This window comes from Anolis sagrei, chromosome 5 (assembly GCF_037176765.1).
Source record: "Anolis sagrei isolate rAnoSag1 chromosome 5, rAnoSag1.mat, whole genome shotgun sequence".
NCBI classification, from domain to species: domain Eukaryota; kingdom Metazoa; phylum Chordata; class Lepidosauria; order Squamata; family Dactyloidae; genus Anolis; species Anolis sagrei.
In genome coordinates this window covers 73,611,813-73,628,793 of record NC_090025.1, presented here as the reverse complement: position 1 = coordinate 73,628,793, position 16,981 = coordinate 73,611,813, and the positions used below count along the sequence as shown (strand labels likewise).

At 39.1% G+C, this 16,981-nt stretch overlaps 1 protein-coding gene across 3 annotated transcripts in view; it reads right to left on the bottom strand.

Moving 5' to 3' along the window:
• The window catches only part of CLOCK (clock circadian regulator), a 53,747-nt gene extending 37,491 nt beyond the window's left edge, over positions 1-16,256 (bottom strand). The window contains exon 1 of one of the 3 annotated variants that reach the window (XM_060778540.2): positions 16,138-16,256. The gene's annotated coding sequence lies outside the window, so the exon portion shown is untranslated. The other 2 variants (XM_060778538.2, XM_060778539.2) reach the window with 2 other exon arrangements.
• Positions 16,257-16,981: the final 725 nt, after the last annotated feature.

Genomic DNA, 16,981 nt, shown 5'->3' with positions numbered 1-16,981 from the left:
GGGAGGAGCACCAACCACAAAATGACTCAGAAAACCTGCTTGTGTCTTCTTGGCCTGATAGCCTAGTGTCCTATTGACCTACTTTTCCTGTTATGGGAGTTAAGCCCTTATCTCCCATTTGAATAGACTTCTTTCTTTCAGGGAGCAAATGTATCCACTAATATGCTTAAATAGACTTTATGAAATCTAGAGCACTGTAATATGAAACTAGTGTTTTAAAACATTTAAAATGTGGCTTGCTAAGAACTAAGCAGGTTTAAGAAAAAATATCAAAGAGACAAGTTTTACCTCCCACACAGTCAGTCTTTGGAGTTTGTCTAACTCTCACTATGCAGTACACAATGTAAAATATTAGGTTATTATGGCAGGTATCAGTTGTTCTAAACATGTTCAAAAGTAATTTTTCTTCCCCCACCCCTCCCAAGAGCAAACCCTTTTCTTTTCTTTTCTTTTCTCTTCTTTTGATCTTTTTTTTTTTTTTTTTGCTTTCTACAGTTTTAAAAGTGGTTTAATATGAAGCCTTACAAGAGAGGATAGGCTGATTTGGGGAAAAACATAAACCTAAAGTCACTTTGGTACCTTGGAAGAATTTGCACTGTTGTTTGCTTCCTGACATAAACCAGGAATGAGGAACATTTTATACAATGGGTTAACAAAGGAAAGAAAAAGCTATGGCTTAGCAAACTACACAGAGACAAGAATAAACTAGTCAAAGAGGTTTGCTGCCTCTGGTAGAGCAACAAGTGGTACTCCTTTTCCACCCACATAAAGATGCATTGCACCCAATGCTAGGGAAGTTATTTTAGTACATGGAGCAGAAAATTTCAAATCTGTGTCTCCAAAACCTTGGCAGCTGAAATACAATATCACACCGAAGAACAAAATATCTGCCCACTTTCAGGACACTTAAATTTTACTGCCTAAGTGTCATCAAGGCACCACCTACAGTCTAATGTCTGGCTATGCTAAGCAGGACAAAAGCATATAATTGTAGGTTTAAGATCATACACAGATATCTACATTAGACTGACAGGGATGAGTATACAGTCAACAAATCCACTATAATACTGAAAAATCAAACACAAAATTCACTTGAAATATGCATGTATGACACGTAACATTTCATGGATTTTTATTTGTATTATTAAGTAGCATAAAATATTTAACTCTACAAAGCAAAACAAAAGAATTGCTATTTACAAGAACTTAAATACACCTCATTATAAATTCTTTCTCATATTCAGCTTAAAGCTATGGAAAGTTCAACATCAAAAATGTTTTCAAGTAACATGCAAAAAAAGATGTAATTCCAAAACTGGTTTTATTTAAATACATTTAGCTCCTTTCAACACTCCAGGTGAGGCTACTGTTTGTTTCTTCAGCACTGAACATTTAATGCCAGATTTGATCAGCACCTACTACTCAACACAGCAAAAGAATAGAGTACAGTATATTTTAGTCCCAATCTACCCAATCAGCAGAATGAAATGAAGAAGAATGGAATATTTGAGGCATTGAGAAACAGAGTGGTTTCTAACAGGCAGGGGGATCAGACAAGCCTACGTTATTACCCTATCTGTTTAGATTCTGCTGAAAAGACTGTGAAAATTGGAGGAGAAAACATAAGCAATTTAAGATGGAATTATGAAACCATACTACTAGTAGCAAAGACCTGGAACAACTGTTTGCTGAGATTTCTTCTTGGAACATTGTTCTGACAAATACCTAGGCACCTGACTATCTGTTTTATTCCTAATGAGTAAACACTATCCAAACTGAAAACTCAATCCATTTCCCATCTTCAGAAAGCTATTCATATGTAATGCTACTAATCAGAAATAGTCAAAAACACCAGCAGGGCAGCAGAGTGCCACTTTCTCAGTGTTAAAACAAGTTTTGAGCAGAACGCATACTGGATTTCATTTATTCTTGCACAACATACAAGAATTCAGCACACAGCAAAAAGAAAACTGAAGCAGAGATGTTGGTTCACTGGGAGGGAGAGTCCAACAGTAACTGGAGTATAATATATTTACTAGGGAAAACAAGCAAACTAACTCTACACTTATTGTTTTCAAGGTCTGAAGATCCAGTGCTGCTGCACTAGCAGAGTAGCAGACTTATTCACTACATTGTTTAGTTTGTTTGGGTAAGGAAAAACATAAATTGTAAAATAAGAAAACAAACAAACATCATGCCTAGAAACTCCATCAGTGTCCTCTGAGATTCTGCCAATGATGGCACACACATACTGCTCATGTACAGAGCCAGCCAATTAACCTATTGTGGGGATTTGTTTCTACACATCAGTCTTACCACATACAACACATACATCAGTACCACAGCATCCCACTCTGTTAGCTCCAATGTGCCACAACTGCTAATGGTTTTGCACTTGCCAAACCCCAAGAATCTCTACAACAAGATTCTGGATCTCTTTTGATTCATGTCATTTACTGTTTTATAACAAAATGCACATATGAGAATGAAAGAAAATATCATACCATTCTCTAGGCAGCAAATCTAAAGTAAGAACATCCAACCCAACTGCATGGGTGAGATATATGACTCTATCCCCCTTTTTATGCCTGGGATGGGGACTTAACATGCTAGGGACAAAACCAGAGACAGCAGGCACCCACAATATCATCAGACATTTGTCTTCTCCTACAATACCTGGTCACTAGTCCCAAGAACACAGCAATAAGGTGGAACAGCTCACATTTTACATGCAGGAGGTCCTAAAATGTTCCTCTACACTAGGAAAAGGGCAAATCTAGGAATACTTCCCAACCTGCTAATTCTGCTCTCCCGTGTCATCCCTCGCTTCCCTTTCCCATTGTTTCCTTATTTCTCTTTCCTCTATACTAACTTGTATCTTGGTGTTTTCTTGGCAATTTTTTTTTCAGAGGAGTCTGCCTTTGCCTTCCTCTGAGGCAGTGAGTGTGACTTGCCCAAAGTCACCCAGTGGGTTTCTATTTTTGCGCAGAGATTCAAACACTGGTTTCCAATCATAGTCCAACACTCAAACCATTACACCATGCTGTCTGAAAGAACGCAGAAATGTCACCCAATTTTGCTTGGCTCAGACCTCATCTGGAATACTGTGTCTAATTCCAGGTATTTCAATTCAAAGCAGTTATTGACAAGCTGAAATATATCCAGAGAAGGGCAACCAGGATGCTCAAAGGACTGGAATTCAAGGCTTGCGATGTATGAGATAAAAGAGCTGGGAATGTTTAGCTTGGAGAAGACTGAAAGGTGACATGATTTCCATCTTTATCTGAAGGGATGTAGCAGATATAGTAAGAAGAGAGATTTCACCTATATGTTAGGATATTCTTGATTGTTAAGAGCTGTTTAACAGTGGAACATATTGCCTTGGAAAGTGATGGATTCTTTCTTTGGGGGTCTATGAACAAAAGCCAGGTTGGCACTTTTCACGAATTCTTTACGTATATTCCTGCATGGCAATGCATGCTAAGATGTGGTATAATATTATTTTCAACAAAATGTTCAACATCAACACAAAACCTTCCAAACAGATAATTTTATTTGTTTTTGAAAAAAGCAATAATCTTAATTAATGTAAAGAAATCCATGAGTTTAAGATCACAGTACCTGGGAGGAGTTAGGGTACTAATCTTGCTTTTAATTAAATTATTTTTGTTTATTGTTACACCTTTTTAGTGAGTTTGTAACTCTGCTCCCACTAAGGCAGGCAGAACAATACCATTGTCCAATACTAGGTTGAAGATGCTTCTAATTGATGCCACAACTTGAAGTTGGGAGTGGGTAATTTGAGGAATGAAGCTATTGGCAGTTCTTCCTCACAGACTTGGAATGGACAGACTTAGCGGACTGGAAGGGCCTTGGGTTGTTTTGTTTTTTTTTTTAACTTTATTCATATCCCACCTTTCTCTCCATAGGGACTTCTCTAGGCACACAGTAGCTAAAGCCTGACTTGGATAGCATAGATTTCTCTTATTCTTCTTCTGGTGTGAGAGAATTGGCCGTCTGCAAGGACACTGCCTAGGGAACAATGTTTGATGTTTTACCATCCTTGCAATTTTTCAAATCGCTCCTGACACGAAAAAAAATCTGATTCTGACAGTTGCCTGGCTTTGTTTCAAGGCGTAGGTGCATCAAACTAGTCACAAGTGCAAAGTCAAATGTGGGTTTTTGAAGTTTCCTACTTATTAATCCAATGCAGCAATTCTTTCTTTTCCTTTTGTTTCAGATCATCAGTTTATTTAAAGCACCCTTAAAGCTTTTCTTATCCATTCTGATTTCAAGATAGCTTGTGCTGCAAATAACCACTTTTTAGTGAGTTGTGCTTTATTTTGCACCTAAAGGGCAATATACATACTAGACAAGGATCTTTAGGAAGGGCAATTGAATGGGTGATTATTTATCTAGGAAAAGGACAATAATCTCTCAATACTCTTATCAACTACCTAGTTTGAATAGTTAAGTGAATTAGGACTACCCTTTGTAGGCCTGCACAATATTGTTTACTAGCCCTTTCAAGTCAGTCTTCTACTCTCTGCTTCAATTGTATAGTAGTTGTTGGAAAGCTTCAGTCTTTCTGTCTCAGCAATTTACTTGATACCTTCCAGTTGCAACTGTTATGCAACCATGAAGTTTTCTCTCAAGCAAGTTTCTTACCATAAAGCAAGAATATTTGGATTTGCCTTGTAAATCCAAAAGTAAAGGAAAAAAGTGAAAGAGAAAGAACAAAGAAAAACAGGAAGACAAGTTAGAAATATCCTCAGAGAAATGTTTTGTGTACATCAAATAAACAGAGTTTTTCAAGGGTGGGTTTATGTATTTTGGAGAGCAAACCAATATGCCACATCACACAGCTTTTTGACACGTTTCCCAGTTTGAATAGCCATGAACCATATGGCTTGGGAAATAGTTGCATGGCACCCATACAAACTTGCAGTTTCTCAAGTCGCTCCTGACACGAAAAAACCCATACAAACAAGCCCTGCAAGGGAGTACTGCCTAAATTTTACATCTGAGACCCATGTGCAGTGGGTGTGGCCCTGCCAAAAAGGAGAATGGGTTCAGAATCCTTATGAGAATACTGACCTAATGTTGAGAGCTGTGCAGTTGCATCGAAAAGAGTTATTTTGTGTACAACAGTCCCTAGTAAACAGTTTCACATTGGCCTGGCAGTTCAAAGGCTGGGAACAGTCCAGGGAGTTAACTGTATTATTCCCATAGAACGAGTGATGGGCATGCTTGCATACATCATTTCCCTTACCTTGATGTCCCATCAAGGAAGATGGCTCAGAGAGCCATCTTCCAGCTACCTTCTCTTAGGGGCAGTAGTTCTCAACCTGTGGGTCCCCAGGTGTTTTGGTCTACAACTCCCAGAAATCCCAGCCAGTTTACCAGCTGTTAGGATTTCTGGGAGTTGAAGGCCAAAACATCTGGGGACCCACTGGTGGAGAACCACTGTCCTAGGGCAACAGGTGCACCTGCTATCCAATCACTTCAGTAGTGTTGATCCTCATCTCCCTGTTGTGAGGCCCAACTGCCCCATCTGCTCAAAGAAATGCTTGTACCTATCAATTAAATGACTGAAATGCTTTCTTCTCCAGTAGATCACCTGTTGCCTCATTTACCACCACAAAATATTATATTATAGCAGCAGTGAATGTCAGATTTTGGTTCCCAAGTTTTGGAGAGGCACAGTTTGAAACAAAGCCCAACTACAGTAATACAGTCATAATAAAAGTCTCAACCAATTTCACATAGTTTGTGGCAGCCACAAAAACAAAGTTTCTCGATAATAACAAGTACTTTCAAAGTAAGTACCCCACAATTAAACAGGAATTGACACTTTCAAATCAGGAACAGATTTTTTTCTGTATTTTGTTACATAGTGAAACAAGGTTTTGAAAAAATTGGCTTGTTGTTGAAACAAGGATTGGTGATAAAGCTTCGGTGGAGGCACTTTTTCCCCATGATAACTCTCTCATGGGTGAATTTCCCTTCCTAGGGGTAAATTCCTTGCACTTCCTGTTATCTCAATCCCGTTTGTAACTATGAGTAATTTGTACCTTGGATGTTTGTAACTCAGCGACTGTCTATATGTGGTTATAGTCCAAAAATGTTTAATAGCCTCACATACAAATCATGTAATTATTGTCATCATTGTCAACATTGTCAACTTTACACCACATTCCCTCCCCCAAACCAGACTCAAACCATCTTATAAATTAAATGAACACAATAAAATCAACACATACAAAAGATCAACTTTAAAATAGAATTACATTTTTCCCTATGGAGAGATAAAGTGCCTCAAACAATTCTTGATCTAGGTATAGAGCTTTACAGGTCATATACATACTATGTATATTTTCACTTTTATAAAAGGAAAGGTCTACAATATAATTAATCTACACACTTCACCGTGTGGTATTATACATGGTGAAATGTGTAGATTAATTCTATTTTAGGTACTCTGCATATCTCCTTAGCTAAATGCAACCATATATTTTTCATATGTATCCTATGTTTCCACATGTAAGGGGATATATGAGATAAAAATTGCCATTCCATGCACGCTGATATAGGAACAAGTACCACGTAGCTAACAAAAAAAACTATGTCCAAAATTTCCTTAAAGCATACAATCTTCAACTGATAACTTTAAAGAAATACAATGGAAAATATCATGAGTACAAGAAATAACAAAGAACGGAAACTATTTCACCTAGAGATGTGCTCTCTTAGTTATGATAAATGTTTTATCTGCTGTATCTGTTTTATCATGATATTGTTTGGGAATTTTATTAATAGCTTTAATTGTTGGGAGCTGCTACGTATAATTTATAAGAATCAGAAGACAAAGACCTGAGTATTAAAAGATAGAGAAATGTTCTGATGAATCCTAAATTCATATTTTCCAATGTGTATTTCAAAGCAATACAGGAAACTAGTCCTTTCGTTGGCTTTTATAAAATAATTCAGATGTCTTATGTTCATTTTTTTATATTTTTTGATAGATTGTTTTCATCTAAGTTATAGATGTCATGTTTAGCTGTCTTTTTATGTGTGGTTATTCTGAGTTATTACACTTGTTGTTATTGTTATTGAGGCATTGAATGTTTGCCTTTTTGTTTGTTGCATTCTGCCCTGAGTCCCTTTGGGGAAATAGGGCAGAATATAAATAATGTTTTATTATTTTTTATTATATCACCAGGTTTTACTCTATACATACCTTCAAAAGTTTGTGACACCTTTTCTACATATCTTTGTATAATTTTCTCACTACTACTGTTAAGTATGGCTAGAGAAAGCTTTTCGGGGGGAAAGGATGGTAGGTCACTTCAAGAGCTTTCAAGACATTACAAACTTGATCTTATAACCACATACATGCCACCTATTTCACCTCAATGCCTAACAATTCTGCATCAGTTCTGCCCATTCTCATTCAGACACTTCTACATACTCTCCAAGTTGAAGGGGAACAGAAAACCCCCAAATGAGATTAAAGTAGAAAGACTACCTAAAAGTGGTTGTATATTGCAAACTGGCCCTTCAGATGAATTCTGGGAAGTGCAGATGGGTTTATTAATTTATTCTTCCTACTTCACTAACTAGGAATACTTTTTTCAAACTATACCTCTTAAGAATTAAGTATGGAAGATTTTTTTAAGATGCACTGTACAAATAAAATAATAGTAAAGATTTTGTTTTATTGTGTAATAAAGTGGTGGCTTTGCTGATTTTGGAAAGGTTGAACATTTAATGTTATATCATGTTATATTTAATGTTGAACATTTAATGTTATATCACGTCAGAAAAATACAAAATACAAGGGATTGGCACCCTTTGACTCTCAACTCAATCTTATATATCCCTCAGTTGAACTTCAAAAGCCCTCTATAAATATGAAGGTCTCTTTACCTGTGATCTTTCTCCTCTCTAGCAATCCACTGTATAAATACCCACAAGTGAGTGAAGCCCTTAAGAGAAAAAGGCCTGTCTAGCCCTGCCAAAGACAATGGAATATTGAACACACTGAAACACCTCCAATGCAGAGCTAACAACTTAGGCAAAGTCCTCAGCTTTTGCACACGGCCTCAGCTACAGTTTTCACATTCACTTCTCCCTAGAAATTGCAAGTAGGGGCAAGGGTAGAGGAAAGAATCCGCCAAATCTGAAGTGTAAGAAGTGGAGATAACTTGGTAATCTTTACTTGAGCTTTTTAAAAATAGTCTCCTTTTGGAAGAGATTAATAACTATTCAGGCAATTGCAAACTGATTTTTATTGGATTTATACCCAACTTCTCTCCCAGAATGATAGTAATTGAAAAATTACTTTATTTATTCTTGTATTTGTGCCTCACCTTTCTCCCAAGCTGGGATTCATGAATGTACTATAATGACGTCTTTTCTCTTTCAAGTGTCCTTATTTCAAAAACTACTTTCATTAAGAAGTTTACTTTCACATAGGCTGCAAAGATACCTTTATGGTCCAGTAATAAAAAATACCAAAAATAAAAAAGTGAGCAGTTATTTCAGCACTCAGGAGAAAAGTGCAGACACCCATAGGTAATCCTAATTCACATACAAACCTATTACAGGCATATAAAACTGCATCACTAAAGAAGCAGATGCAAAGAAGCAAAATCGGGACCAAAAGTCTAAATATATGTACAGGGAATGTTTTGAATATTAACTAGATATTTCAGCAGATAGCAATGCAATCCTAAACTAGAAATAGTTATCACTGATATCAGTAGGATTCAGTTTTGAGTAAAACTGTACAGGATTACGTTCCATCTACATGTAATTCTGATGATATGAGAGTGAAAACTTTAGTATTCATCTTGTATGGGCAAATTTTGCATATGACAAGCACAGCTATATCATGTCTAGGACTTAACTGCCCCACAATGCCATCCCCTTTTCTTTTCTTTTCATGTCAAGTCTTCATTAGATTGTAATCCTGAGGGCAGAGAACAATTTTGTTCTTCTTTTACTTGAAAAGTACCAAGTACAATGTTGGTATTATATAGATGATGACAACAATGATATAAACAAATCCAAATGTTTCGTAATGTAGGAGCATAAGAACACAATTATGGTAATGTCTTTTTAAAGAACTAGTTGGTTAGTCATACTTGCTAACGAGGAATGGCAAATATATTATGTATACGGAAAAACTCCAATACATATAATAATTTCCAATCTGACAATGGCTTGTATGAATTCTTAAAATGGTCAACTAAAGCAAACCTAGTATTTCCAGTTGTGTGGGGGGCAGGGTGTGTGTGAGTATAATATAAATCAACAGCCAAATCAGAAATCAATGCAAAATGTGTAGCAGGGGATTCAATACCACTGTAACCCATAAATGTGCTTATTGCTACATGTTAAAACCATCGTTGATACCTGGAAGAAGACACGGAAGATGGTAATATAAATTAAGCGAACTGTTCAAACAAATATACTAAAGGCATAAATATTAATAATCTTCAAAGGTCTGGCAGAAAAATTCTTGAAAAACTACAAACACATACACCATATATATCATGTATAAATCGACTTCATGTATAAGTCAAGTTTTGTGTCAAATTACGACCCATGGATAAGTTGAGGATTGTTCTGCAGAGAGAGGAAAATGCCAATGCCACTTTAGGGTCAGCCATCCCTCGTAGACCACGCTTCCCGTGCAAAAAGGTCAGAAGCAGCACCACAGTAGAGAGAGCAGAGGAGGTTTGTGCTTTTTAAAGATTCTCCTGGGATGGGCTAAGGAGCTCTCATCACTCTCCTCACGAGAGGTGGATGGTTCCTTTTTTGGTAAGGTACAATATTCACACTGACCCATGGATAAGTCAACCCAGGTTTTTGAGGGTTGATTTATTTAACCTATAATGTCTAGACTTATACATGAGTATATAGGGTAACATTATGAATAACCAACAAGTCAAAAGGGGAAAAAATCAACATTGCTACAAAATGTGCAAGCACTTATGTTCAATTAGCAGTTCATACAAATAATGCTATTTAAAAATACTTGGTGTCCCAGCTTTAGAATCTTCTCCCATGGCAATCTGGAGTGTTTGGTTTTTTACTGAACCAAGCTGTTTGCCAGAGTACTGAATTTTTAAATTTTATATTGTAATCTCCTAGTTTCCTGATAAAAGATTGTGTGTGCCTTCTGATCTGTTGTTACATTTTTAAAACAATTACATGTGCTTTTTAAAAACATTGCAGAAAGATTTCTTATATATTAGCTCATGAGGAAGGGCGATGGCAGCCCTCTTCTAAATAAATGTCAAGGAAACTCTATAATAGAATACTAGCCTGAAGGCACATAACAGCAAAACAAAATATTTTTAACACAGGATAAAATACACTAGCCTGTTGCAATTATTTTATCTACACGACACAATCAATGACTCTTGGACAAACATGTGCTTTTTATTCTTAATGGAGTCATAACAGTGAAGTCATTGAAATAATATTAAGCATTCAAAGTGACAGTATAAAACTGTAATATCTATCACTATAATGAGGAAAAGGAATTACAATAACCCATCAAAGGTCTATTTAAATTGGTGCTGCGTGCTCTTCTATTTTGTCTTGTATTACTTGCAGCTTGCCTTGCAATCATCCAACACCATTTCTTGTATTTCACAAGTTAGAGCAGGAGTTTCTAAACAGATGTCAAAATAATTTCAGTCAAAAGGGTGGCTACTGTTCCATTATCCAGGTGGAGGCCAAAAGGAGGCACTAGACAGAGAAGGATAGTCCCATTCCCCCCACCCATGTCACCACAGTGGAATCAACCCCCGTTCATGAAGTGGAAAGTGTGAAGGGGAAGTAACCAGTGAAAACAGGGGAAATTGTTTTCCTTCGGCAACCCCCCCCCCCCCCCCCGGAAATGGACTATCCTTCTCTGTCTAGCGTCCCCTTTTGGCCTCCACCCAGATAATATAATAGTACCAATGGGTGAAAATATAAATGTTGAGAAAGGCTATGCTAGTTATTTTAAACTAAAGTTCCTGCAAACCTGGGATATAAATACTGATTTTAGCCTTCTGACAGTGGAGCACCAATATAATAAATATAAGCACTGTAGTATATTGGACAGCAATGCAATTAAGCCAGAAAAGCCCACAAAAAGTTAACCAGTCTATGCAACTGGGTATCACAGTAGGACAGACCCAGCTGCAGGGTTAGCACATATATACTGTTCTTTAGGCGGAACTGATCAAGGAACAAGTATATACTGTATACTGATATGAGCCAATTATATTTCAAAAATACATTTTCTGAAGATCCACATTCATACATAACTAAAGCAGTAGGGTCTCTGACCACTGAGTGTCTGATGAAGGTTTCTTTCAGAAGTATAAATCTTTTTGCAATACTAAAAAAACCCATAATCCAACAACACTGACTCTCAGTTAAATTCTGCATCTCAGGAATAAAATGTAAAACTAATATTCACAACTATAAATTTTCTAACAAGTTAATACATTGCAACATATCCCAACAAAATGGAATCACCACTGTGCCCACTCACATCACATGCCATGAGGAAGTATTATCAACATTACACTGCTGCCAGTTGACGCAGACAGATTCTTCCAAAACGATATAATGGTGTGTACAAAACACCCAAAGTATCCACTTTCACTGTACCCACACATAGTTAAAGCTCTAAAGAGGTTTCAGGTTTTGAAGCTAAAACAGACTCAATTTTTATTTCATATTCAAGAAATTTTTCCAAATTCAAAAGCAGACAAATCAGTGGGCAATCCTTTCTTCTGTTAAGGTTTACATTTCCTTAGTAATAAACTGTTGACGAGAAAGACCAAAAAGGATGGGTGGGTGGGGGATAAGCCTTAAAGCAGGTGATCCTTCCCCCTTTTCTCTATCTTCCTTCCTTTTGTTTAGGGACAGAATCTGTACATTTGCAAAAGGCTTTTGAAATTAAATGGAGAGCAACAAGATATCAACCCTAAGACTACAAATAAACCATGATATATACACCTGAGGCAAGAAGAATCATTTACAGAACACTATATACAAAACAAGGCAGAGCTATAATTTGTCCTGCCCACTCAGTGCTTTATACAATGACTGTTAACAGATTTTAGTAAATGGATCCCAAACTATTTGGATTTGGGGAAAAATTGGTTTGTTGTGAAAACAAGGATTGGTAAGAAACCTACAGTGGAAACCCCTTTCCCCCATGATAGCTCTTTCAGGAGTAAATTTCTTATTCAGAGGGGTACATTTCTCTCACTTCCTGTTGTTTCAGTCCCATTCTTAACTATGAGTAACTTGTAAGTTGGATGTTTGCAACTCAGGGAATGCCTGTATTTGGCCTGAATCTTGATAAGAAATCTCTGAATTGAACAAGATTTGTTTCTAATTTTGCACTTTTTCTTGAGCATTATTTAGAAAAATAATAGAAAGAAGCACAATGCTAGAGAAGCAGGAAGCATTCCACTTTATACAAATTAGACACCCACAAATACCGGTTGGGCATCCCTTATCTACAATTCCAAAATCTGAAAGACTCCAAAATTCACAATTATCTCCTTTGGTGGTTCAGCGTCCACAAACTTTGCTTCACGCACAAAAGGATTACAAATATTGTGGATAAAATAAGATTACATATGAAACATAAATTAATTTTTGTGTTGAGATTTAGATCCCATCTCTAGGATAACACATTATGCATGCATATGAAAAGGCAGATATTCCAAAATCAAGCTGGGGGGGGGGGGGAGGGATTCAAAACACTTATGATGCCAAGCATTTCCGATAAAAAGGTTACCCAGCCTATAATATTACAGGAAGAGGATAACATGGGCCCCTTCCACACAGCTGTATAAAATCCCACATTATCTGATTTGGACTGGATTACATGGCAATGTGGATTCAGATAACCCAGTTCAAACCAGATATTCTGGATTGTCTGCCTTGATATTCTGGGTTATATGGATGTGTGGAAGGGCCCATGGTCAAGAATCAAATTGCATAGACTTCAGCATCCTGTAACAGTGTCCTAACATGCTTGTCCTATCCCCTCCTTGTCACTAAAGGGAAGATGGAGAATGGTCTTTGGTCCTTTCCACACAGCTGGATAAACTCCCACATTATCTGCTTTGAACTGGAATATTCGGCAGTGTGGACTCAGATAACCCAGTTCAAAGCAGATATTGTGGGATTTTCTGCCTTGATATTCTTTTTTCAATTGTTTTTACTGAGAATAAAAGTTGTTCTCAAGAAAGTAGAGCATAGTGAAATACTTGCTTTTGACCATTTAAGAAAAAGGTAACATGGTTACAGTGGGAATAATGTGATATAGAAAGTAGGAAGTGGGGGTGGGGGGAGAGGAAGAGAAAAAAAAGAAAAGAAAAAATGTGAAGGGGAAGAGATGGGGGGGGGGGGATGGTATACTTCTAGGACCCCCAGAGTAGCAACTTTTCTTCTATGTTATTCTGGGTTATATATGACTGTGTAAAGGACCCTTTGATTGCAATAAACAACATATTTTAAGCCTGTTCCTGGGGTTATTTGAGGTGCTGATTCAGAAAATTGCATTGGATAGACAGCATCTAGTTTCTCAGGGCCTTTCTACACTGTCATATAAAATCCAGATTATCTGCTTTGAACTAGTTTATATGACAGTGAGGACTCAGCCCCCTTCCACACAGTTGTACAAAATCCACACTAAACTGGATTATATGGCTGTAGGGATTTATATAATCCAGTTCAAAGCAAATATTGTGGATTATCAGCCTTGATATTCTGGGGTTATATGGCTGTGTGGAAGAGCCCTCATATAATCCAGTTCAAAGAAGATATTGTGGATTGTCAGCCTTGATTATCTGGGAAAATATGGCTGTGTGGAAGGGCCCTCATATAATCCAGTTCAAAGCAGATATTGTGGATTATCGCCCTTGATATTCTGGGGTTATATAGCTGTGTGGAAAGGCCCTCAGATAATCCAAAGCAGATAATATGGGTTATCGGCCTTGATATTCTGGAGTTATATGGCTGTGTGGAAGCGCCCTCAGATAATCCAGTTCAGAGCAGATAATTTAGATGATCTGCTTTTATAATCCGATTAGTATACGGCAATGTAATAAATAATCATAATAAAACTTTATTTATACCCCGCTACCATCTCCCCAAGGGACTCGGTGTGGCTTACATGAGGCCAAGCCCCCAGTATATCAATAAACAAAAGCAATAACAAAAACAGTCAATACAATACAATTAATATAAATCACATAAACAACAAACCATAACACACAAGCATGTAAAAACCTATGGCCAGGCCAAATGTAATAGTTTAAAATAATAAAAAAAACAACAACACTGGGCATGAACAAGGTAGGATATAACTGGTATAGGGTTTTCAAAGAGAGATGAGGGAACCACAGTCAGTCCTAAATCTGTGGTAAAGTGCATTTGAGGGCATATTGCTGAGAGTTTTCCTTATTCTGGGAAGGCACACTGGAACAACCACCTTTTCAAGCTCCACTGGAGGGAAGGATACTAGAGACAAAGTTGAAGTACTTTGGCCACATCATGAGGAGACAGCAAAGCCTAGAGAAGACAATTATGCTGGGGAAAGTGGAAGGCAAAAGGAAGAGGGGCCGACCAAGGGCAAGATGGATGGATGGCATCCTTGAAATGACTGGACTGACCTTGAAGGAGCTGGGGGTGGTGACGGCCGACAGGGAGCTCTGGCGTGGGCTGGTCCATGAGGTCACGAAGAGTCGGAGACGACTGAACGAATGAACAACAACAACCTAAAGACTGCCAGGGTTGGGGCATGTCTGATGTCCTTGGGGAGTGAGTTCCAGAGTCGGGGGGCCACCACCAAGAAGGCCCTCTCCCCCATCCCCACCAATCTCGCCAATGTAAACAGGGCGTTGTAATTTTGGGAATCAGCAAGTCAGACTCAGAAAGAGGTCGAAGATTTGAGGCATTTTTAGGGCTCTTCCATAGAGCCATGTAACCCAGCATATCAAGGCAGAAACTCCCACATTTTATGCTTTGAATCAAATCAAATCAAATCATTTATTTTGGTCATTGACCAGCACAGGAAATAGTCACATTTTCATACAAACTTGGTATGTTTGGTACATTAAAAATATAAATATAACTACTGAAGCACAATATGGGTGAGGGAGCAGAAGGGAAGATGCATTGGATGTTTTTACCCTGCTTCCCCTTCCCTTCTGCTCCCTCACCCATATTGTGCTTCAGTAGTTATATTTATATGCTTTGAACTGAGTTATCTGGGGGCCCTTCCACACAGTCCTATATCTCTGACTATCAAGGCAGGCGATCCCACATTATTTGAGTGTGGACTCAGATAAGCCAGTTTAAAGTGGGATTTTCTGCCTTGATATTCTGGGATATAGGGCTGTGTGGAAGGGCCCTGAGTCCACACTGCCATATATCCCAGTTCGAAGCAGAAAATGTGGGATTTTATTCAGCTGTGTGGAAGGGGCCAAAGTGTGTGTTGGCGGGAATAGACTGAGAGTAAATAAGCAGTGGATTTGCGTATAAATAAGCGAAGGAATGGATATTCCTGGCGCTCTTCTGGCAGATCCAATGCCCTGGATTCCCTCACAAGGGGGGAACAAGAAGGGCATCCCTCCTTACCTGCACTGACAGCATGTCAATGAGGAGCTGCCAAGCCCACCGCCCTCGTTCGGGGTGCCTCAATTTCGGGAGACCTTCGGGATCCTTCATTGCCGCCCAGGCAGTCAGGCAGGCAGGCTGCCACCGAGAGGGAAGGCACGGGCAGGCCTCCTCCTCCTCCCTCTCCGCCCTCGGTCTCCGTTATGAAATCCCGTCCCTCAGGTCAAAGTTTACCTCAGAGCCCCTTCACCGCCTCAACACACACAGCCCCTTCTCCCTCAGCGAGGCCACGGCCCCCACCCTCCTTACTGCCTCAGTCGCGTCTCGCGCTCTTCATCCTCTTCAGCCGACTCCCCCCGCTTTCGCCGAGCAAATGGTTTCGCCTCTCCCTTTTCCGATGGTAACAACCACCAGGCCTGTGGAAGGAGGGGGGGGGAGGTGAAATTGCCTTCGGCTGCACCGCGCATGCGCCACCCTCGAGTTTACCGGCAAAACAGCAGCAGTAGCAGCCGCCAAGCTCGGAGAAGCCGTACTGCGCATGCGTCACTTCCTTGAGGGACAAACCGCAACGAAGCCCTCCTTGTGTTTCCCTGGCCGCCGCCGAGCATGCGCAGTGGCGTCATACTCCAACGCGGGGGTAAATGGTGATTCCCCTTCTTCGTCAAAAGTGGCGGGCGGGGAGGAGAGGGAGGTGGTGGTTGCTCCGCGCATGCGCCGCCGGAGCCGCCCCGAGGGGTGTGTTGCGCATGCGTCGCGAAAGAACACGCTGTTCTTGCCTGACCTTAGATTACCTCGCTGGAGAGTGAGAGTGGGTTGGAGGGGAGGGAGCAGGGAGGGAGGGGAGGTTTGGCCACTCAAAGGGAAATCCTCCCAGGTTTTGTTCCATGGTTTAGGGCTTCCTTTTCCTCTTTTGTCAGGATTTGAAAGGAGTGCTTCTGATCCACAACTTTATGAATAGACTAGCTGTCCCCTGCCACGCGTTGCTGTGGCCCAATCTGTTGAACTCAAAAATAAAGTAATGAGAAAGTGCTGGTTTCTAATATATGTAATTTCTTTATGCTTGTGGGTAAACAGTATTTCTTGCTGTTTCTTTGTCAGTGTTGATGTGGAGAGTGTCTGGTTTGCCCACCCTGGAACATGCAACATATTGTCCTTCTTTAAAGGTCCCTTTCAAATCTATGATACTATATCTCTCTGTGTTAATCATATCTATCAATCTATCTATATCTATGGCTGGATGGCTCTTTGTCATTAGGACTTTGATTACGTTTTTTTGCCCTGGTGAAGGGAGTTGGATTGGATGGCCTTAAGTATTTTCTGTTGGTCATGG